Here is a 23,964-nt window from a genome sequence, read left to right on the forward strand (position 1 = left end):
TTTTGTCGGGTGAGTTACTCCATGTGAGATGTTGTGCTCACATATTGAGTTTGATTGTGAGAGAGGGTTTGAAAGATATAGATGATTCCATTGTTAGAATACGCTCAGTTGTGCGTTATGTGAGGTCTTCTCCTGCGAGGTTGCAACGGTTTAAGGAGTGCATTGAGCTAGAAAACATCGAGTCCAAGAGTCTTGTATGTTTGGACGTGGAGACTTGTTGGAACTCAACATACCTGATGTTGGAAGCAGCTTTGAAGTTTCAAAAGGCTTTTATCTTACTAGATATTCGGGATAGCAAGTTTGTTGAAGAGCTTTCCAAGGTGAGGGGGTTGCCTACTAGTGATGATTGGGAATATGCCTGTCAATTTCTTCCTTTCTTGAAGTTGTTCTATGATACGACTTTAAAAGTATCGGGTTGTTCTTATGTCACTAGTAATGATATGGCGAAAGATGTCTATGGGATTTTTATGATGATTGAGAGATATTGTGTGAATGAGGATAGGAGTTTGCAGGAAATGGCCAAGAGAATGAAGATGAAATTCAATAAGTATTTTGGTAATGTGAACAACATCAATCTAACATGGTTCATTGCATGCATACTTGACCCTCGACATAAGTGGGAGTATGTGAAATGGATGATTAATCAAGTTTATGAAAGCAAGCGGGCAGAAACTTTACGAGATAAAGTCACATCATCTCTAACGTCATTGATCGAGCAATACCGCACCGGTATATGCCCCCAAAGCAATTTGAGGTCAAAGGGTACAAGGACAATGAACGTGTCAATGTCTCCTGTGGTTGGTGCGGACATTATGACTGCAATGTATCTTAGCCAAACGGGATAAGAATATTTGGAAGAAAAATCCGAATTAGATAAGTATTTGGAAGAAAGATGTGAACGCTATAGCGCCGACTTTGATATCTTAAATTGGTGGAAAGTCAATTCTTCGAGATATCCTATCCTCTCTTCCATTGCTCGAGATATTTTGGCCGTGCCCGTTTCAACCGTAGCATCAGGCCGCATTCAAAGACAGGAGGTCGTGTACTTGACGTGTTTCGTAGCTCCTTGACCCCAAGCATGTTGGAGGCTCTTATATGTACGCAAGATTGGCTACGATCCACACCACTTTCACTTTCGATTGAGGAGGACTTAGAAGAACTCGAAAATTTTGAGTCAGGTGAGAAAAAATTATCGTAGAATATTTTATATCCTTTAATATTGCAATAGATACTTCAATTCTCATTTTTATTGTGAATTTAATGTAGAGTTGTCAATCTGTGATCGCGGAGTGAACTCGATATTGGTTTGCCTTGATGATTGACGAACAAAAGAAAAGTAGTCATCTCCTTGATGTGTAAAGAAAGCAAGTGAGTACGGAGATTCTCAGTATTCTTTTTGCAGCTAGTCCATTATTCGATTATTTTTAAAAAGGAAGGCTCAAAACGCACATTTCTAATTCATCAACGGAAAACCAAATCTACAAAGTGGTTGCTTGAAAATATTGTCTCTCCGGAGTCGATGATGCCAATGTACGGATTCATGCTATGAAGGTGGTGGCCAACCTTGTCCTGAAGATGCTTCATCTTGTGAACATGCTTCGGAGCGTTTGGGACCTTGATTTCTCATTTTTGTGAACATGTCGGAGGGTTTAAACACTGTTACTGTGTAGTTCAACTCCTTCACTCTTTATTATTTCCTCTCGGTAGCGGAATCATTCAAAGACCGGGACATCATCTTGTTGCTATCTATCCTCAAAGTGGTACACTAAAACCAGGTGAGGGTTAAACCATTCTTTCAAGTGCGGATGGTAGAATTAATATTGGAAAAGGGTTGCAACCTTCAGTCAGGAACCGCTTATTCAACTTGTCCAAAGTACTATATATCCTATCCATCCGTGGTGTGTTTTCTCTCCAAGAATGAATTCATAAACACCCCATTAAGTTGAATTGAGCCGCAACCAGGTGCCTTGTAAACTCGCCGCTTGTCATCAACTTTATGATTCTTTGAACTTCATCTTGCTTTTCGCAACAAAGATATAAGTTAGAAAGTAGAACATATGCTCCACCGTGACATTCCAGTGCACAAGTCTCTTTGCAAACTCACCCATCTCGCGAATCCAAATACCGCATCTATGAGACCGGTACACACGAGAACTCAATGTCAACCGCCACGGTTGACAAACCCGTGAATCTAAATACCGGTATCCAGCCCCCAAGTGAACGCAAGCAGAGAGTGCGCTAACCAGCACTGACTCATCAGGCTCAACACCATTCAACTGCATCAAGCTAAACATGTATAGTCCTTTATCATAACATTATCATAAAAATTATCATAAAATTATCATAAATACATATTATTATAAAAAAAATTATCATAAAAAAATTATCATGAAATTTTTTTCATAAAAACAGAAAATCGAGCCATGAATAAAAAAGCAAAAAAAAAAGAAGAAGAAGAAACCGAAAACCAAATCGAACCGAACCGAACCAAATCGGCTTATCAGTTCGGTTCCAATTCGGTTCGGTTCCTATTTGGTTCGGTTCAAGGAGGCACCCTTAATGGTTCGGTTCAGTTCGATTTTTCAAGAAAATCGAACCGAACCGAACCGTTTACACCCCTACCTAGAACCTAAGGTAAGGTTTAAGAATAACCAGGAACCTAAGACAAGGTTTAAAAACAAAAGGGACGGTATGAAAATCGAAAGCGATGCATGGTTTAGGATAACCAAAAACAAAAAATGAAGGGTATGGTTTAGGCTAACCAAAAACAAAAAATGAGAGATATGGTTTGGGCTGACCACAAACCGATCCACTAGGGAAAGATATTTTGAAAAAAAGGAGTTCCGAGATTGTTTAACGACAAATCAAACGAAATTTTTCACATTTTGGTAAAAGGCACTGATTATCAAAATCCTTAAGAGGAAATTTTAACAAAATGATCTTTGAATAACCATCTAAAAAGGTTAGATAAAAAAATGCAAAATTGAAAATAACCTAATCAAAAAGGTCTTTCGCACTAGCTCTCATAAAGGCTTTGATTCCCATCCATTGATGTGGGAAAACTATTCAATTCTCATTGGTGATGCCTCACGAACCTATGTCAAAGGTTTTCGGAAACGTTCACATTAAAAACAAATTGATTGATCAAAAAGGTCTTTCAAAAGGAGCGTAATATAGGCCTGGTCATGGGCTTACACAAAGGGTTTTTGCTTTGAGGTCAATAAAAGAAATATACCATCAACATCTTCAGCGGGTTTACAAGTCAAGAACCTTGAAGTTAAGACAAGATATGATTGCTTCCACTCCTTCTAGCGGTAGCTCCCACATGAGATTCTCACTTCGACTCGAACTATCCCAATCGGAAGAGACTTTCGAATGTGGGTTGTAATGTCGGTTCGGGTGAGACTTAAAAGGCTTAAATTTTTCATACAGGGAAGGGTTTGAGGAGTCAGTGATTATCTTGGCATCATTACCATCACACAACTTCATAATGATGTGACTCTTGAAATTTGACTTATCTCGAGAGTCCTTTAATCAATACACATGTGAGCTTTGCTCTTTTTCCTAAAAAAGATCATACTTGCAATGGATATTTTTGCAGTTGCAATGAATATTGTTGGACTTGCAATGCTTTTCCTGCTTTTGATGTAATTTTTGTGTGGGCTTAGGCTTTGCTTTTACCAGGCACACTGCTTTTGTCAGCCTTTTTTTTTTTCAATTCTTTTGCTTTTCTTTTGAGTATCTAAGACTCTCGAGATGCCTCTATCTTTTCAACAGCATTTTGCTTTGATGGTAAATCATATGTATTGCCCCAACGTGGGGAGGTAATCACCACTCGGATTTCAAAAAGGATTGCATTAGGCTCAAATTGGCTAAGCAAGGGATAATTGTGTTTGGGTAGAGAAATAAATGCTCTTCTTCACTTTGGGATGCTTTGAACTTCTGCCATAATTCATTTGGAGTTAACACAAGAAGATTAATGCAAGTGAAAGCAATTAAATCTTTCTTAATCTTTTTGCTCCAAAAATGATCAACAAAAACCTCCTATTTTATCTCATTGTAGGGTGGTTCTTGACAGGGGTATTTTGAAAATTCTCCTTATTTGGCTCAAAGTGGCTAGCAAAGGATAAAATGAGTGTTTAGGATAGAGAAGTAAAATGCCTTTTATCACTTCAATCCATGTATTCAATGTGAACGAACCCTACGTCCTAGGACGTGGTTTTTTCGCTCAATTTTCTCAAAATGTGTATAGGGACGTGTTTGATTAAAGGTTTGCCTTTTATCATCCTAGGCATTTCCATTCGGCATTTTTGAGAAATCCCTTTTTTTGTTTTTTCAAAGGATCATTTAGTTAAATCTCCCGTCTGTAGGGAATTTTGATAAACAAAACGATTGGAAATGATTTTAAGAATAATGATTCACTGACTCCTCTGGGATTTTTTTTTAACAGGATCTCAAACTTGAAAAACCTTTTAAACAGAAAAGGTCCTCACAAATAAGATCTACTTCCTAAGTTCTAGGGAGAAGATTGATTTTATGTAGCTACTTTCTCGAGGTTGACTCCTTGGGGTTTGGAATAGCCTCCTTGAGGAATAGCTAAGTATCTGCAAAATGAACAAATATGCAAAAATGCTATGTACGCATGAGATGCATGATGCAAATGTCCTAAAGTGACTTGGATTCAATCTAAAAGCAACTCAAAGGCTTTTTATTCAGGGAAAATATTTCTTGACAGCATCAGCATTTACAGGTTTTGGCAACTCTCGGCCATCCATTTCTACAAGAATCAATACTCCGCCGAGTAACACCTTCTTGATGACATACGGTCCTTCATAATTGGGGGTGAACTTCCCACGATATAGAATGATGGGTAGGACTTTCCTCAAAACCAGGTTATCGACCTCAAAATGCCTGGGTCGAACCTTACGGTTGAATGACTTAGCCACTCGCTTTTGGTAGTTTTGTTCATGGCACAGAGCTTTTACCCTTTTTTCATCAATCATGTTAAGCTGTTCAAATCTTTGTTGAATCCATTCGCTTAAAGCTTTACTTGCTAAAGTACCCTTAATGAAGGAATTTCCACTTCCACGTAAAACCGCTTCCATTCCATACACTAATGAGAATGATGTTGCCCCGCCGAAATGCGAATAAAAGTTGGGTAAGCCATTAACGCGTATGGCAACCGATCATGCCAATCTCGGTAATTCTCTACTGTCTTGGACAGAATCTTCTTGATGTTCTTGTTTGCCGCCTCCACAGCTCCATTCATTTGTGGGCGGTAAGGAGAAGAATTCAAGTGGCGAATGTGAAACTTATTAAGTAGCTCATCCACTACTTTGTTATTCAGGTTTGACCCGTTATCAGTGATAATTGCTTTTGGAACCCCATATCGAGCGATAATGTCATGACGAATGAATTTTATCACACTTTTCGCAGTGACGTGGGCATAAGAATTGGCTTCGATCCATTTGGTGAAGTAATCGATAGCCACTAGAATGAAACGGTGTCCATTTGACGCCTTAGGATTAATTGGTCCGATAATGTCAATGCCCCACATTGAGAAAGGCTATGCCTCAGACATTTGATGTAATTCATTTGGAGGAGCATTGATTTTGTCTCCATAAACTTGACATTGATGGCAACATCTAACATGTTGAATACAATCGGCTTTCATGGTTAACTAGTAGTAACCTAGCCTCATGATCTTCTTTGCTAGAAGATGGTCATTCATATGAGGACCACATTCTTCTTCATGTATATCTTTCATTAATAAATTGGCCTCTTTGGTGTATACGCACTTCAGCAGGACCGAATCAAAAGATATTTTATATAAAGTACCTCCGCTGAGAAAGAATTTGGAAGCTAACTTAGTCAAGTATTTCCGATCAGTAGCTCGACTTCCTTGGGAAAATTTTCCTTCTCGAAGGTAATTCATAATGTCATAGTACCATGGTTGACCATCGAGTTCTTCTTCTATAACCATGCAATACGTAGGCTCTTTTAAAACATCGATTTGCAAAGGATCAATATTCAAACCATCGGTTACTTGTAACAATGAGGATAATGTTGCCAAGGCATCAGCAAATTGATTCTGAGATCTTGGTAAGTAATCAAATGAGATCTCTTCGAGTTCTTCCACCAAATCTTTAAGATACTCACGGTAAAGAATCAGTTTTGAATCACGAGTTTGCCATTCACCTCCTGTTTGGAGAATGATAAGCGCGGAATCACCATAAACTTGTAATCTCTTAACCTTCATATCGATGGCTAATTGGAGACCAAGGATGCAAGCTTCATATTCTGAAATGTTATTGGTACAAGGAAATACCAACTTTGCAGCTACTGGATAATGCTGACCCGCTGGGGATATCAGGACTGCTCTAGTGCCACAACCGGAGAGGTTAACAGCTCCATCAAAATACATGGTCCACTTGTCATGTGACACCAAATGGATTCTTTCATCAATTTCATCCCAGTCGTTTGACTTTAAGGGACTTTCAGCTAACATATCAGCTATGGCTCGCCCTTTGACAGACTTCTGAGACATGCTCTGGATATCAAATTCAGAGAGCAATATTTGCCATTTGGCAAGCCTTCCAACCAGTGCAGGCTTTTCCAAAAGATACTTGGTAAGATCATTTTCATTCACAAGCAGGATACAATGGTGAAGAGTGTATTGTCGTAATCTGTGTAATACCCAAATTAAGGCTACACATATTTTCTCAACTTCAGGGTATCGAGCTTCACCAGAGGTAAACTTCTTGCTGAGGTAGTAAATAGCGCGTTCCATTCCATCCTCCGGTCTCTTTTGCGCTAACATAGCTCTCAAAGACTCATCATGAATGGTGAGATACAAAATCAAAGGTATACCTGAAGTAGGCGGTACTAAAACTGGTGGTTGTGAAAGATACTGCTTCAATTGTTCAAAGGATTTATGACAATTTTCGTTCCATTCAACTTTGGCATTCTTTTTTAATAGCTTGAAGAATGGCTTGGCTGTTTCATATAACCGGGAAATAAATCTTTCAACATAATTCAGCCTTCCCAACAAGCTTCGGACCTCCTTGACAGTAAAAGGGGGTTTCAAATCGCAAATAGCCTTCACCTTCGAGGGATCAATCTCAATGCCCTTGTTACTAACCATAAATCCGAGGAGCTTTCCAGACTTTGCCCCAAACACGCATTTAGCGGGGTTAAGCCTTAGCTTGAACTTTCTAAGTCGATCAAACAGTTTCCTCACGACCTCAATGTGGTCTTCACCTTGTCGTGATTTAGCGATCATGTCATCGACGTAAACTTCAATCTCTTTATGCATCATGTCATGGAATAGTGTCACCATGACTCTTTGGTAAGTTGCCCCCGCGTTCTTCAAGCCAAAGGGCATAACCTTGTAACAGAATGTTCCCCAGTGGAGTCGCCAAGCTTGTCGCGACCTACCTCTTGAGGGCCAAACTCGATAAGGCGAGTTTAGAGATAAGTGTTCATGAAACGGTCCATATGGCACATCATAAAAGATAGCTTTACTGAAGCATCGCCCTTTTAGTCATCCATACGGTCCGCATGACACATCATAAAAGACGGCTTACCAAAGCGTCAATCTTTTGGTCATCCATACGGTCCGTTTGGCACATCATAAAAGACGTTTTACTGAAGCATCGATTTTTTGGTCATCCATATGGTCCATTGATCATGAACGTGGATTTTCCCTAAATTCATATCTCGCGTGACAGCGGATCGATTTTATCTTTTTTAGGAGTCGCCACTAGCCTAGGTCAGGGGTCGGCTAGAATACCCAACCAATACGCGGGAATTTCGTATTGGTTTCTACGAGAACCAGAGATCATAGGTTCTGGGACTAGTTTACGTTAATATTTCTATTAACGCCCTTTCGGTACTGCTAAACTTATCAAAGTTGTTATCTAAGTTGTCATGCATTTATTTTTTACCATTTTCATGTCAAAACCTTGGTCTACTAAATGATTATGCATCTTGTTTTTGTATTTTTATTTAAGATTCTAAGCTAATCCTATCTTAGTCTAAAAAAAAAAGAAACAAACAATTGTATTAAAAAAAATCGCGTAAAGAAAACAACCAAGATATTGAAAAGACAAAGCCAATTCTAAGTGTAAGAAAATAAAACACGCAACTCGTCGGGTGTTTATTACAACACGAATTGAAAGCCCGAGACATATGTCGGGTAATGAATGAATTTTTACAATTGAAATGGTCGGAGAGAACATCGACCATCACCGTATACAAGGAATTGGGTCGGAACGGACATCGACCTCCGCCATCTTCAAGACCGCCATCTTCTTAGACCTATTCTAATTCTAAAGCTAAACTATACTAGGTACATACAAGGGGAAATGAACATCATAATGTTCACAAAACACACAATAATTGTTCATACAAGAAAACGCAATATGTAAGTGTCGCGACCTCCGAAACTACCTCGTTCTCCATGGTTATCTCGGCCACCAGAATCGCCTCCATGATAACCTAGACTCGTCCTTTTGCGCCACCTGGAGACCTGAACGGGTTCTTTGATACCTTGGCCATGCAGTCCCAGGTCAGCTCCGGGGACATGACCATTTTCGAGTAACACCTTGCTCGACATGATTGAAGGCTTAGCCATTTCTAGGTCTCGCATGATTGTTCCAACGGGCACATGGACTATCGAGACTAACTCTAAGTTTGATAACTTGATTCGGTCTTGTTCTCGGGTTCTACGTATGGGACCGCGATTAGGTCGTGAAAGACTATAAAGTCAGTTTCTCCATGAACAGTTACCAGCTTCTCATCCACGATAAATTTGACCTTTTGGTGCAGGCTCGAGGGTACGGCTCCGGCGGTATGTATCCAAGGTTGAAACCATCTCCTCCTCGGGCTCAAGTGGGTCGTCCATACCTCCCCACCCATCATGACTCTTTTCGCCTCTATGGAACTCATAGGACTTTGACAAATCGAACCCGGGGAATCTTGGAGGATTATCCCGAGGCACTTCTTTAGCTATCATCCCCCTTTTTAACAGCATGGGCAACAACTTGGATAGTGGCTTAGGCAGGGGATGGTTGGCATGATTGTTCCAATGGGCACATGGACCATCGAGACAAACTCTAAAGTTTGATAACTTGATTCAGTCTTGTTCTCGGGTTCTACGTATGGGACCGCAGTGTCGTGAAAGACCTTAAAGTCAATTTCTCCATGAACACAAATGCTTCCCATCCACGATGAATTTGACCTTGTGTGTGCTCGAGGGCACTGGCTCAGCGAGTATGTATCCAAGGTCGCCCCAAAGAGAAAATTGAAGGCACTAGGAATATCTAGGACTTGGAAGCCGACAGGAAAAAGAACTTGACCAATTAGCAGTTCAAGCTCAACCTCACCAATTACTTCATTCTTCGTACGTCAAAAGCACGAACGGTAGATTTAGATACCAACATTTTTTCTTCATTCACCTAGACGACGAAGGGTGGCAAGTGGGCAAATGTTTAATGCCGATCCATTGTCAATCAACACCTCGCCACCATTCTATCACGACACTTTACCGAGATAAGCGGCGCTTTAGTATGGTTGCGGCTTTCACGGGAAGTCTTCATCGGCAAATGAGATTTGATCTTTCAATAAAATAGATCCAACGAACTCCTTCTAGTTGACCGTCATCGATATCCTCCAGCACATGCACTTCATTAAGGACTTTCAAGTAGTGCATTTTTATGCTTCTAGGATGATTTAAAGAGATCCAAAAGAGAGATCTGGGCAGGCATCTTTCTCAACTGGTTCACGACGTTAAATTATCTTGTCTTGACAATTGCCAAGAACCCGCTTCGCTTCTCATCTCGAGACCCGCTTTCTTATCAACTACCCCAAAGCAGTGCAGGCGCAACTACCGAACGTGTGATGGCGTCAATCTCGTCCGTCTTATAACTCCAAGGAACCGCCCTGGGGTTGTAACTCGGGTTCTCTCTACTATTATATCTTCTTCATCCTCAGGCGGGAGTTCAATCGCCATTGGCTCCATGACGCAATCATCGATCTCTAGGGTAGCGAACTCTTCGGCCATAAGGTCGATGACTACATGCTCGGCATCTCCCTTGTCCGGCATCCATAAATCTTCCTCGACAGATAAGTCAATCATCACAGGGGTAATCATGCCAACCATCTGGCTCAGTGGGTCGTCCATACCTCCCCACCCATCAGGAACAACATCCTTGGGATCGATGAAGAAACTGGGTGACGGTAAATACTTCACAAGATAGTCGAATTTGCCGCTAGGTTGGCCCAGTGTGTCAACCACTTCCCCATTCTCATGAGCGAGCTTGCTTTGGATCTCTTTAAATCATCCGAGAAGCATAAAAATGCACTACTGAAAGTCCTTAATGAAGTGCATGTGCTGAAGGATATCGATGACGGCCAACTAGAAGAGTTCGTTGGATCCGTTTTATTGAAAGATCAAATCTCATTTGCCGATGAAGACTTCCCCGCCAAGTGCCGCAACCATACTAAGGCGTTGCTTATCTCGGTAAAGTGTCGTGATAGAATGGTGGCGAGAGTGCTGATTGACAATGGATCGGCATTAAACATTTGCCCACTTGCTACCCTTCGTCTAGGGGTGAATGAAGAAAAATGTTGGTATCTAAATCTACAGGTTCGTGCTGACGGTATGAAGAAGGAAGTAATTGGTGAGGTTGGCTTGAACCGCTAATTGGTCTAGTCCTTTTCTCGGGGTCGCCCCAAGTCCTAGATATTCCTAGTGCCTTCAATTTTCTATCTGGGACGACCTTCGATACATACCGCGGAGCCGTACCTCGAGCCTCGCACCAAAAGGTCAAATTCATCGTGGATGGGAAGTCGGGTAATCGATCATGGAGAAACCGACTTTAAGGTCTTTCACGACACTGCGGTCCCATACGTAGAATCCGAGAACAAGACTGAATCAAGTTATCAAACTTTAGAGTTAGTCTCGATGGTCCATGTACCGGTTGGAACAATCATGCGAGACCTAGAAATGGCTAAGCCTTCAATCATGTCGAGCAAGGTGTTGCTCGAAAATAGTCATGTCCCCGGAGTTGGCCTGGGACTGCATGGCTAAGGTATCAAAGAACCCCTTCAGGTCTCCAGGTGGCGCAAAAGGACGGGTCTAGGTTATCATGGAGGCGATTCTGGTGGCCGAGATAACCATGGAGGACGAGGTAGTTTCGGAGGTCGCGACAGCTTAGCGGTCACCGACAGGAGACCGTTCGCCCCTCGGATCTCGCTCTCGGGCGCTCTCGAACTCCCTCTCTCTCCTCAATCTCTCTAGAACTCTCTTCTCTTCCTCTCTGTTTTTTTTTGATCGAAGAGCAGAACGCCCATTTCGCCGCTCTCGATGACAAGATCAATGATCTTGCGACTCAGCTCGCTCAATTCGCCAATGATATGAGGCCGCGTTAGCAGCGCCAAATTAGTCAAGTCGCACTCAAGTCGCATTCGAGCCCGCAGAAGGACCCGCAGAAGGAATGTTAACAAGAGGCATTGGGTTCTACACCTGTAGTGATCGTACTAGCCCTATTTCGGAAGCCGTCACGCCGTTTGGAGGAAGAACACAACAAAAGGTTCGCGAAGATAGAAGAGAAACTCCGTGCGCTACGAGGATACGAAGAGCACATGATCGAGGATTTGTCTCGATATGCACAGCATGAGCTTTCGAGAAGTTTAAGATTCCCGATTTCACTAAGTATGATGGGATGGAGACCCAAAGATTCACTTGAAGTACTATTTAAACGGAATGGCGAGGTATGCCCGGAATCGTCCCATTAATGGTTCAAACTTTACAAGAGAGTCTGACGGCCTGCATTGCAATGGTACGTGTTGTCGGAGCAGAAAAGTTTGAGAAGTGGGAGGAGTTAGGCGTTCGTCTGCAATACAAGTATAATACCGAGATAGGCCCCACGCGCGAAGTGTTGACTCGGCGAAAGAGAAGAAGTGAGTCCTTCGAGCCTTCGCTCAAAGATGGCGTACTCGCCGCTCAGTTCGACCCCGCCGGTGAAAAGGAGCTATGGACCTTTTCTCGAGGCTTTACCTAGTGATTTCTATTTAAAGTTGGTGAGTTGGATGCTTGACCTTCTCTAGTTTGGTAGATGTGGGGAGAGGATAGAGGGGCCATGCATGATGGTAGATTGAGAAGGGACTAGTCGAAAGGTCCCGAATAGAAAAGAAAATGATATGGAGATCGCGTATGTACTGCGCCGGTTGTGACAAGGCCCCCTACCTCGTCCTCCCAAGGCCCGTCTGTGTTTCGAGATAGGGCATATTAGAATCATGAATTTAAAAGGAGAGCACCGAGGCAGTTCACTCCCCTGCCTAGGCCACTATCCAAGTTGTTGCCCATGCCGTTGAGAAGGGGGTGATAGCTAAAGAAGTGCCTCGGGATAATCCTTCAAGATTCCCGGGTTCGATTTGTCAAAGTCCTGTGAGTTCCATGAGGCGAAAATGGTCATGATGTGGACAACTGCTTCACTCTTAAGATCAAGGTTCAAAATCTACTCGACAAAGGCATTTTATCCTTTAAGGATCCAACCCTTAATGTTCAGCAAAACCCGTTGCCTAATCATGTCGAGAATGTCAACGTGGTTATTGAGAAGGGTGATGACAAGAAGCGACCTTTAATGTGAATGTTCATAGACTCTATAAATTACTAGTGTCAGCTGGACACTTTGAAAATGGAGAGGATATTCCGATGGAAGAAAAATTGAAATGTATCACTTAGATAGTGGACACGGGAGTAATCTATAGTATGAAGATGGTGGACACGGGAGTAATCTATAGTATGAAGGAAGATAATATGACGGCCATGACGGCTGTTATTGACTCATTTTGTGATAAAGAGTCGGAGGAGACACCTGCTGAGCCTATAAAAATTGACGAGCCAACTAATGAGAGTGTGTCGGAGGGTATAATTGTGACCGACAGTGAAGAAGAGAATTCGTATGATGATCTTGGGCCTTAAGCTAGCAATGTGGATTGGAATCATGAGTTCATAAAGCTCGCTCATGAGAATGGGGAAGTGGTTGACACACTGGGTCAACCTAGCGGCAAATTCGACTATCTTGTGAAGTATTCATCGCCACCCCACCCAGTTTCTTTATTGATCCGAAGGATGTTATTCCGATGGGTGGGAGGTATGGATGACTTTAGATGGGTGGGGAGGGTGTATTGAAGGCCGGAGGAGGAGATGATTGGCATGATTACCCGTGGTGATTAACTTATCTCATCGAGGAAGATTTATGGATGCCGGACAAGGGGAGATGCCGAGCATGTAGTCATCGACCTTATGGCCGAAGAGTTCGCTACCCTAGAGATAGATGATTCGTCATGGAGCCAATGGCGATTGAACTCGCACGAGGATGAAGAAGATATAATAGTAGAGAGAACCACAGAGTTACAACCCCAAGGCGGTTCTTGGAGTTATAAGACGGACGAGATTACGCCATCACACGTTGAGGCCGTTGCTACGCACTTTCCTTCGGGGTAGTTGAGAAGAAAGCCGTCTCGGATGAGAAGCGAGCGATTCTTGGCAATTGTCAAGACAAAGCGGAATTTAACGTCGTGAACCCGGTTGAGAAAGATGCGCTTGAGATCTCTCTTTTGGATCTCTTTAAATCATCAAGGGAAGCATAAAAATGCACTACTTGAAAGTCTGCCAAAAGTGCATGTGCGGAGGATATCGATAATGATCAACTAGAAAGAGTTCGTTGGATCATTTTATTGAAAGATCAAATCTCATTTGCGATGAAGACTTCCCATTGAAGGCCAGCCATACTAAGGCGGCTTATCTCGGTAAAGTGTCGTGATAGAATGGTGGCGAGAGTGCGATTGACAATGGATCGGCATTAAACATTTGCCTACTTGCCACCCTTCGTCGTCTAGGGGTGAATGAAGAAAAAATGTTGGTATCTAAATCTACAGTTCGTGCTTTTGACGGTATGAAGAAGGAAGTAATTGGTGAGGTTGAGCTTGAACTGCTATTGGTCCAGTCCTTTTTCTGGTCAGCTTCCAAGTCCTAGATATTCTTAGTGTCTTCAATTTTCTCTTGGGACGACCTTGGATACATGCACGCGGGAGCCGCACCTCGAGCCCGCACCAAAAGGTCAAATTCATCGTGGATGGGAAGGCAGTAGCTGTTCAATGGAGAAAGCGGCTTTAAGGTCTTTCACAACACTGCGGTCCCATACGTAGAACCCGAGAACAAGACTGAATCAAGTTATCAAACTTTAGAGTTAGTCTTGATGGTCCATGTGCCCGTTGGAACAATCATGCGAGACCTAGAAATGGCTAAGCCTTAAATCATGTTGAGCAAGGTATTGCTTGAAAATGGTCATGTTCCCAGAGCTGGCCTGGGACTGCATGGCCAAGGTATCAAAGAACCCGTTCAGGTCTCCAGGTGGCGCAAAAGGACGGGTCTAGGTTATCATGGAGGCAATTCTGGTGGCCGAGATAACCATGGAGGTCGCGACAGCTTGGCGCTTGTACATACGCGATCTCCACGTCCTTTTCTTTTCTATTCGGGTTATCTCGGCCTCCGAAACTGTCGCGACCTCCATGGTTATCTCGGCCACCAGAATCGCCTCCATAATAACCTAGACCCGTCCTTTTGCGCCACCTGGAGACCTGAAGGGGTTCTTTGATACCTTGGCCATGCAGTCCCAGGCCAGCTCCGGGGACATGACCATTTTCGAGCAACACCTTGCTCGACATGATTGAAGGCTTAGCCATTTCTAGGTCTCGCATGATTATTTCAACGGGCACATGGACCATCGAGACTAACTCTAAAGTTTGATAACTTGATTCACTCTTGTTCTCTGTTCTACGTATGGGACCGCAGTTGTAAAAGACCTTAAAGCTCGTTTCTCCATGAACAAGCTGCCTTCCCATCCACGATGAATTTGATCTTTTGGTGCAGGCTCAAGGGTACGACTCTCGCGGTATGTATCCAAGGTTGTCCCATTAGAAAATTGAAGGCACTAGGAATATTTAGGACTTGGAAGCTGACTAGAAAAAGGACTGGACCAATTAGCAGTTCAAGCTCAACCTCACCAATTACTTCCTTCTTCATACCGTCAAAAGCACGAACGGTAGATTTAGATACCAACATTTTTTCTTCATTCACCCCTAGACGACGAAGGGTGGCAAGTAGGCAAATGTTTAATGCCGATCCATTGTCAATCAGCATTCTCGCCACCATTCTATCGCGACACTTTATCGAGATAAGCAGCGCCTTAGTATGGTTGCAGCCTTCAGCGGGGAAGTCTTCATCGGCAAATGAGATTTGATCTTTCAATAAAACAGATCCAACGAACTCTTCTAGTTGACCGTCATCGATATCCTCCTAAGCACATGCACTTCATTAAGGACTTTCAATAAGTGCATTTTTATGCTTCTGGATGATTTAAAGAGATCCAAAAGAGAGATCAAGGTGCATCTTTCTCAACCGGTTCACGACGTTAAATTCGCTTGTCTTGACAATTGCCAAGAACTCGCTTCGCTTCCTCATCCGAGACGGCTTTCTTCTCAACTACCCCAAAGAAAGTGCGTAGCAACGGCCTCGAACGTGTGATGGCGTCAATCTCGTCCGTCTTATAACTCCAAGGAACTGCCTTGGGGTTGTAACTCGGGGTTCTCTCTACTATTATATCTTCTTCTTCCTCAGGCGGGAGTTCAATCGCCATTGGCTCCATGACGCAATCATCTATCTCTAGGGTAGCGAACTCTTCGGCCATAAGGTCGATGACTACATGCTCGGCATCTCCCTTGTCCGGCATCCATAAATCTTCCTCGACAGATAAGTCAATCACCACAGGGGTAATCATGCCAACCATCTCCTCCTCGGGCTCAAGTGGGTCGTCCATACCTCCCCACCCATCAGGAACAACATCCTTCGGATCAATGAAGAAACTGGGTGGCGATGAATACTTCACAAGATAGTCGAATTTACCGCTAGGTTGACCCAGTGTGTCAACCACTTCCCCATTCTCATGAGCGAGCTTTATGAACTCATGATTCCAATCCACATTGCTAGCTTGAGGCCCAAGATCATCATACGAATTCTCTCCTTCACTGTCGGTCACAATTAGACCCTCCGACACACCTTCATTAGTTGGCTCGTCAGTTTCTATAGGCTCAGCAGGTGTCTCCTCCGACTCTTTCTCACAAAATGATCAATAACAGCCGTCATGGCCGTCATATTATCTTCCTTCATACTATAGATTACTCCCGTGTCCACCATCTGAGTGATACATTTCAATTTTTCTTCCATCGAAATATCATCCTCATTTTCAAAGTGTCCAGCTGACACTAGTAATTTATAGAGTCTATGAACATTCACATTAAAGGTCTGCTTACTGTCATCACCCTTCTCAATAACCACGTTAACATTCTCAGCATGATTAGGCAACGGGTTTTGCTGAACATTAGGGGTTGGATCCTTAAAGGATAAAATGCCTTTGTCGAGTAGATTCTGAACCTTGATCTTAAGAGTGAAGCAGTTGTCCACATCATGACCCTTTTCGCCTCTATGGAACTCACAGGACTTTGACAAATCGAACCCGGGGAATCTTGAAGGATTATCCCGAGGCACTTCTTTAGCTATCATCTCCCTTCTCAACAGCATGGGCAACAACTTGGATAGTGACTTAGGCAGGGGAGTGAACTGCCTCGGTGCTCTCATTTTAAATTCATGATTCTGATATGCCCTCTCTCGAAACACAGACGGACCTTGGGAGGACGAGACAGGGGGCCTTGTCACAACCGACGCTTGTACATACGCGATCTCCACATCATTTTCTTTTCTATTCGGGACCTTTCGACTAGTCCCTTCGCTCAATCTACCATCATGCATGGCCCCCTCTATCCTCTCCCCGACATCTACCAGCTGAGAGAAGGTCAAGCATCCAGAACTCACCAACTTTAAATAGAAATCACTAGGTAAAGCCTCGAGGAAAAGGTCCAGTAGCTCCTTTTCACTGAGCGGGGGTCGAACTTGAGCGGCGAGAGTACGCCATCTTTGAGCGAAGGCTCCGAAGGACTCACTTCTTCTCTTTTCAGTTCGAGTCAACACTTCGCGCGTGGGGCCTATCTCGGTATTATACTTGTATTGCAGGACGAACGCCTCAGCTAACTCCTCCCACTTCTCAAACTTTTCGGGCTCCGACAACACGTACCATTGCAATGCAGGCCCCGTCAGACTCTCTTGGAAAGTCTGAACCATTAATGGGACATTCTAGGCATACCTCGTCATTATGTTTAAATAGTACTTCAAGTCAATCTTTGGGTCTCCAGTCCCATCATACTTAGTGAAATCGGGAATCTTGAACTTCTCAGGAAAGCTCATCTGTGCATATCGAGACAAATCCTCGATCATGTGCTCTTCGTATCCTCGTAGCGCACGGAGTTTCTCTTCTATCTTCGCGAACCTTTTGTTGTGTTCTTCCTCCAAACGGGCAGTGACGGCTTCCGAAATAGGGTCTAGTACGATCACTACAGGTGTAGAACCCAATGCCTCTTCAGTAACATTCCTTCTCGCGGGTCCTTCTACGGGCTCGGGAACAGCTTGAGGTGCGACTTGACCAGCATTTGGCGCTGCTAACGCGGCCCTCATATCATTGGCGAATTGAGCGAGCTGAGTCGCAAGATCATTGATCTTGTCATCGAGAGCGGCGAAACGGGCGTTCTGCTCTTCGATATTCATTTGCGTGGCCCTTGATCGTGTCCGAATCGACGATTGCCTCGAAGCCGTAGCTTTGCCTTGATGGAGAAGGGGAGCATTGGCGGGGTGTCCGACTCAGTGTGGACACCGCGATCACCGGAAGATCTCTTTCTCCAGCCTCTTGGTCTCTCAATGAGCTCACTTTGACGATTTGCGATTACCGTGTGGGACGGGATGCGCCGGAGGTTCGCCGGCCACGGTTGAGGCATGGCGATCACTGACAAGAGACCGTTCGCCCCTCGGATCTCGCTCTCGGACGCTCTCGAACTCCCTCTCTCTCCACAATCTCTCTAGAACTCTCTTCTCTTCCTCTCTATTTTTTTTTTTCGGTTTGTGTTCTTCCCTCCCCCCTTTTTCTCTCGAGCTCACTCTCCCTTTTCTCTTCGCCCACTCTCTCTCGATAACTCTCTAGAACTCCCTGCTTCCCCTCCGATGGCCCCCTTTTCCTTTTCTTTTCGTCTTCCCTTTTAACGCCGAGAGAAGGAGGAGTATCTCTTCCTCTCGGCTTCCCCCCGGCAACGTTCACCCTCCATTTCTAGCTCAGGGGAGCCATGGATCAGCGTGCCTTCCCCCATTTCGTAAGGTGTTGCATGCGTACTTTGTAAAAGATAAAAAATAAAAATGGTTATCCTTCTTTTTCTTGGGACTGAAAAAAGGTGGGGGCAGGACTTGAGGGAGGGATCGTTTCTTGATGAATGGTCCCCATCATTATCCTCCCTACTCTTCCCAATAACGAGGTATTTTCACTCTTTGACTCCTTTGTTCCTATAATTATTATTATTATCCTTCTTTGTTTTTTGGGAGATTTGCTATTTTTTAAGTAAATTCAATATTTCAACCCAAAAAAAAGTAAATTCAATATGTTAAATTTACACAAGTGACAGAATTTGCTAAGTTTGCTAAGTTGTTTTCTGACTCACAATTAATGAATCCGATCTCTCGCTCTTGGTTTTCTACTTTCCATTTCCCACGAAGAGCGCAAGAATCTTTGCAAAAGTTTACTTCCAGATGGAACCCTAAGATTAATAACCCAAGGTCTTCCCCAATAGCCTGGACAATGGGCCATGTTCACATTATTTTCTCAAGACAAATGAAGGAGTCAGGCTTTCTATTTTAGTTTCTTCACATATTTTGGTGGAAATTTGCCTTTTTTTATTTATAGATTATCATTAATCAGATATATATTCGATAACTTGCAAATGATCTTTTACCAAATCTTCACACATTTGTAAGACTAATTACCCAAGATCTTCGCTAAGCCTGGACGAAGGGCCATGCGCACATTATGTTCTCTAGATAAAAGAAAGAGTTGTGCATCCTATTTTAGTTTGAGTCACTTTTCTTCTCACAAATTTGCCATTTCTTTTACAATATCATTGGTTAGATACAGATTCGTACTTAAATATAAAAGGGATATGTTCACTAGAAGTCCTAAAACTTGTCGCAAATGTGCAATTGAGTCCTAAAACTTACAAAAAGTGCAATAAAATCTTAAAACTTGTCAAATTGGTTCAAACAAATCCTAAAGTTAACACCGTCAATTATTTAACGGAAAATGCTGATGTGGCATTTTAAAATGAATTTCTCTTACATAGTCTACAATGGCGACATAAGGGGTAGGGCTTATCGGCAGAGCCGTGGAGTCAGGGGTTTTGCCTCCTCTTCTATCGCTGCTGTCGCTGCCACTGCCTTCAACGTCTCTTATCTCGCTTCCTCGAGGGCGAGGGACGTGGTGAACTTGGCTTGTCACGACGGACGGTGCTAGTGGGAGCTATTGAAGGCTTGCCTTAGTTATGGCAGTCAAGAGAATATTTTTTAAAAGGTCATGACAATCAAGTGATTAAAAAAAAGATTATAATACTCAAGTGAATATCATAAGAAGGTTATGGCACTTGTGGTGTATTATTATCTCCAAAGCATTCCCTGATCCCCTACTCTTCCATCATCAAATATCCTTAGTGCATTCTTTAACATTATGTGCTTTGTTTTATGTGGTCTTTGTTGTTCTCGTCTCCCAATAATGCTAAAAAATGAGTATAAGGAATGTTGGAGAGAGAGAGGTACATAAAGGAAGAGGGTGGACCGAGCACAAGATGGGCCCATCATGGGCTGACCTTGGCTCTTAGTTAGCCTCATCGTGGCCCGGTCTTAGGCCTCCTCATCAAAGATTCGAGTATATGTAATAAATTTAATGGTAGAGACTTTGATTTAAAAGAATATTTATTAAATAAATATATTTATAATGTCTCTCTAAAGTTTAATATGGAATAACTCATTCCAGTAAAATGGTTATAGGTGTTCTATCGTCCCATTGGATAAGTGTATTTAGCATGGCATGTGGTGTTTGATGAAATGGCATTTCCTTTCAAGGATCCAGGAAATTTTTGCGCTTCTCTATTAAACACTAGTGACATCTCTATTGCTTTGCAAACCAGAAAACTCTCTATTAAACACTAGTTACATCTCTATTGCTTTGCAAACCAGAAAACTGTCAACACCACACGAAGATTAATTGTTTGATGCTATGCAAATTACTCAAATGCAGAATAATTCCATGCGGTGTTATCTTCTAAGCCAAAGTTTTTGAAGTCAGCACTTAAAATATTCTGGTTAGTTATCAGCAATGAAATAAGAAATTAACGCCCTGCATCAAAATGATACTTGAGAACTAGTTTCACGAACAGCGATGAGCAACCAGGTCGGTTTAATGTGAGAACTGAACTGAACCTATATTACGCTACCAGTTCCAAGCTGGTTTACATCGAATCGGCCTTGATTGATTACATGTGATAATTGGCATCTAGACAATGAAAAGAAAAGAGATCTTTGTTTTTTATTTTTTTTTGGGGTCAAAAAAAGAAGAAGGGACGGGTGGCTTTAGAAAAAGAAAAGAAAAGGAAAAGAAAAAAGAAGGACACGATCAGAAAGAGGAAAAGAAGAAAGATGGGAAAAGGGAAAAAAAACGAAAAAGGAAAGAAAAGACAAAGGAGAGTTTCGTGCATAGACGCTATGGAGACCTCGCTAAGCCGGATTAATTTTATTTCATAGAGTCCGGTAAGGATTCATACTCTTTCTTCATCTAATCGGAGAAATTTTTGGAGTTGGGCCATAAATTTGGATCCATGTGAATTCTAAATTTTTGGGTCAAATCTAGGAGTTATTAAACTGTGAAATAATATGTAAATGATAGTTTAGGTACTGTGGAGCCGTGAGATTTTATAAAATCCGATTTGGATTTACGGTTTGGTCGGAACGAACTTTTAAAGTTTTGTGCGCGTTGTTCCCTAGTTCAGAATTTTTGTTTTTGCCGATATTTTCAGCCGTCTTTTGAGTAAGTGAAGTTTAGGATCTTTTAGTATATGAAAGGGCTCTCTTTTGACAATTAGATCACTTGAAATGGAGTTAGGTGAAGAGAGTTGCGGCGCAATCAAATTCGATGCGCGACTTGACACAAAGCGGACAACAATGAGCGTTTACTATGAACGAGCTTTTCTTTAGCTGATAGGAGTCATTTTTTGGCCAATTTAAGCTTAGTTACGGTGCGTCATAGTGAACATAGCTTTTTACTTGATTTTTGATATTGTTTTTTGCTTAGTTGATAGGATTTCGAGTTTGTTGGCTTGAATAAATTTGTTGTTTGATTGTGGGCATTCTCAAGCAAGTGGTGTTTATCTCTTCTTTGAATTTGTAAACTCGTGTCTTGAAAGTAACGAAAAAAAGATATATTATAAGTTATGCAATGACATTTTTTTTGTATAAAATCCGGATCACGCATTTACAACTCTTTGGTTATTTATGAATGGTTTTAGAAACAGGGAAAAGTACAAAAAAATTCCTAAACCTATTGCATCGATGTTTGAAACATTTCAATTGGACCAATTTAGTCATAAACCTTTTGCATTTGTGTCAATTGAGTCCATCCTGCCAATTTAGGCAGGAAATCGCTGACGTGTACATCGGCCGTCTTACAATGGACGATCGACATTGACGTGTGTCGCGACCTCCCCAAACCGGCCTCGTCGCCTAAGGGGTGGCTAATGGATTACTAAGTTTAAACCTAGCTCAAGCTCTCCCAAGCTCATACCAACTCGCGACTTAAGGTTTAAGTTGTTAACATGTAAATCAATTTCATCTAGGAGTCGCCACTAATTAGTTTTTGATGGGTTGATTAGATACCCAAGTAAAGCACGGGAGAAATGCTTTACTTCTACGAACCGGAAATTCAGTAGGTACGGGGACTTGATTACACTAATTAACCAACTAATGCCCTTTTGGTACCTAACATTGTTTAATTACTGCCTAACATATTCATGCAGCAATTGGGAGTCTCGAAATTCCATCCCTAACCGAGGTAAAGGAAGCAACAATCAATATGCGAACCTAACGTGCTTAATCAACCACATGCAAGGTTAAATTAAACGCGCAATTCGAAATGTGTAAATCAAGCAACGTGCAATCAAACGTGGCACTAATCACACAAAAGGGCGAGAAAAGCCAATTCTGAAGCCCAACAATATTTTTCGATTTTCCGGATTTTTTGGAATTTTTCTTATTTTTTTAATTAAAATTTTTTATTCATTTTAATTTTTTAATTTAATGTTTTTTTTTGAATTTTTTGAATTTTTTAATGTTTTTTATGTTTTTCATACTTTTTAATATTTTTTTTACTTCTAAACATTTTTGAATTTTTTTGGGATTTTTTATATTTTTTACATTTTTATTAATAAAATAAAAATTTCGGACCGGGTCCCCTGACCCGATCCGGCCGACACCTGACCCGACTCTCTCTTACCCGCCCGGGATCCTTTTTTCTTATTTCTTTTCTGATTTTTTTTCTCTCTTTTCTTTTTCCCTGTTTTTTTTCTTTTTAGTTCCTCTTTATCCATTTTTGTCTTTTCTGGTCTTCCTCCCCCCTTTCGTGCTTTCTGCCCAGAACTTCTTCACCGAGACTTCTTCTTCATGCCTTCACCTTCAAGCTTGCCGGTGGGTTCCCTCGCCGAGAGTCTGCCATGTCAGACGAACTCACGGCGAGACCACGGCCAGTCCAACATCGGCCACCACCCCACCGGACCGTCGGCTAACTCGGGCCACAAAAACGACACCGTCGGTGGCTATTTTCCTCACCAAATCCATTCATCTCAAACAAAACTTCTCTTGCCAAACAAACACGCATATCTCATTCAAATAGAGAAGAAAAGACTCACGCTAGCGGCCTCTAACCGCGGGCTACGCTCCGGCAAGAGGAATGATTCTCCGGTGGAGGCTCCGTCCACGGCCGAGTCGGGATGTGCGAATCGCGACAAAACCACATGAAAGACAAAGAGAACTTGAAGTCAGTGACAGTATCAGAGAAAATCGCGCATAAATCGAAGTTATGGAGAGTCGGTTTTACAGAAAAGGACTCGGCGTTCGTTTGGGCATTTTATCGAACAGGTGGTGCGCAACTCGGACCATCACTCCCAAGCCTCGATTTACCATCATTTAAGGCCTAAACCTGGTATATTAAGTGTTAACTCGACCATTTTTCATCACGAATCAGTGTGGGTTTCGCATGGGATGCTCAGAATCTCTTTTGTTTGTTCAACATTCCTAAAAAAAAACAGTAGGCGGAGAAGAAACGGGGAATTTTCGGGAGGCTTACCTGGTTCGAGCGACTCCTTCGACGACGAACGACAGCCAGCCGGTGGAGCTTTCGATGGGAACGATAGCTACCCAAACGGACCACCGGCGAACGAGCAAAAAAACTCTCTCTTTTCCAATTCTCTCCCAGTCTCGGCTCTCCTTCAAAACCAGCCCCCGTTTCTCTCGGTCCACCTTTAGACTCCCGCCGGTCCTCTCTTTCGGCGTCCTCCAAAACGGCCTCGGGTCAGTCAACTAAGCCAGCTCCTTTTCCTTCTATTTTCAGCTCAAAGCTGCCATTGATCAGTCTGTCCCACGCTGCTCTGCTCTGCTTCTTTGTCTCGGTCAGAACGCACGCGGGGAGGAGAGAGGAAGAGAGGGAAAATGAGCTATGGGCTGAGAAAGCCATGGACTAGGTCAAGATTAAACAAAATAAGAGAAATACGCCTGGGAAAGAAAGGAAGGGAATGGGCTCACGCAGTACGGGCCGGGTCAAACTAGCTCGAATCTTCTTCTTCTTCTTCTTTATTTTTTTTAACTATATTTTTAATTATTACAGTTTTTTGTAATTAGAAAAAAAAATGTTCCAATAGACTCTATTT

General features: G+C 42.5%; 1 long non-coding RNA gene across 1 annotated transcript; it reads right to left on the bottom strand.

Annotated features, from left to right (window-relative positions):
- Positions 1 to 8,099: 8,099 nt before the first annotated feature.
- LOC130136745 (uncharacterized) lies at positions 8,100 to 8,417 on the bottom strand. Its single transcript, XR_008815508.1, has 2 exons — positions 8,359 to 8,417; positions 8,100 to 8,309 (listed from the first exon to the last, which is right to left on the bottom strand). It is a non-coding gene; the product is annotated as an uncharacterized LOC130136745 (long non-coding RNA).
- Positions 8,418 to 23,964: the final 15,547 nt, after the last annotated feature.

Source organism: Syzygium oleosum, unplaced genomic scaffold, assembly GCF_021117445.2.
Source record: "Syzygium oleosum isolate NSW1041296 unplaced genomic scaffold, Sole_v2.1 Sole_v2.49, whole genome shotgun sequence".
NCBI lineage: Eukaryota > Viridiplantae > Streptophyta > Magnoliopsida > Myrtales > Myrtaceae > Syzygium > Syzygium oleosum.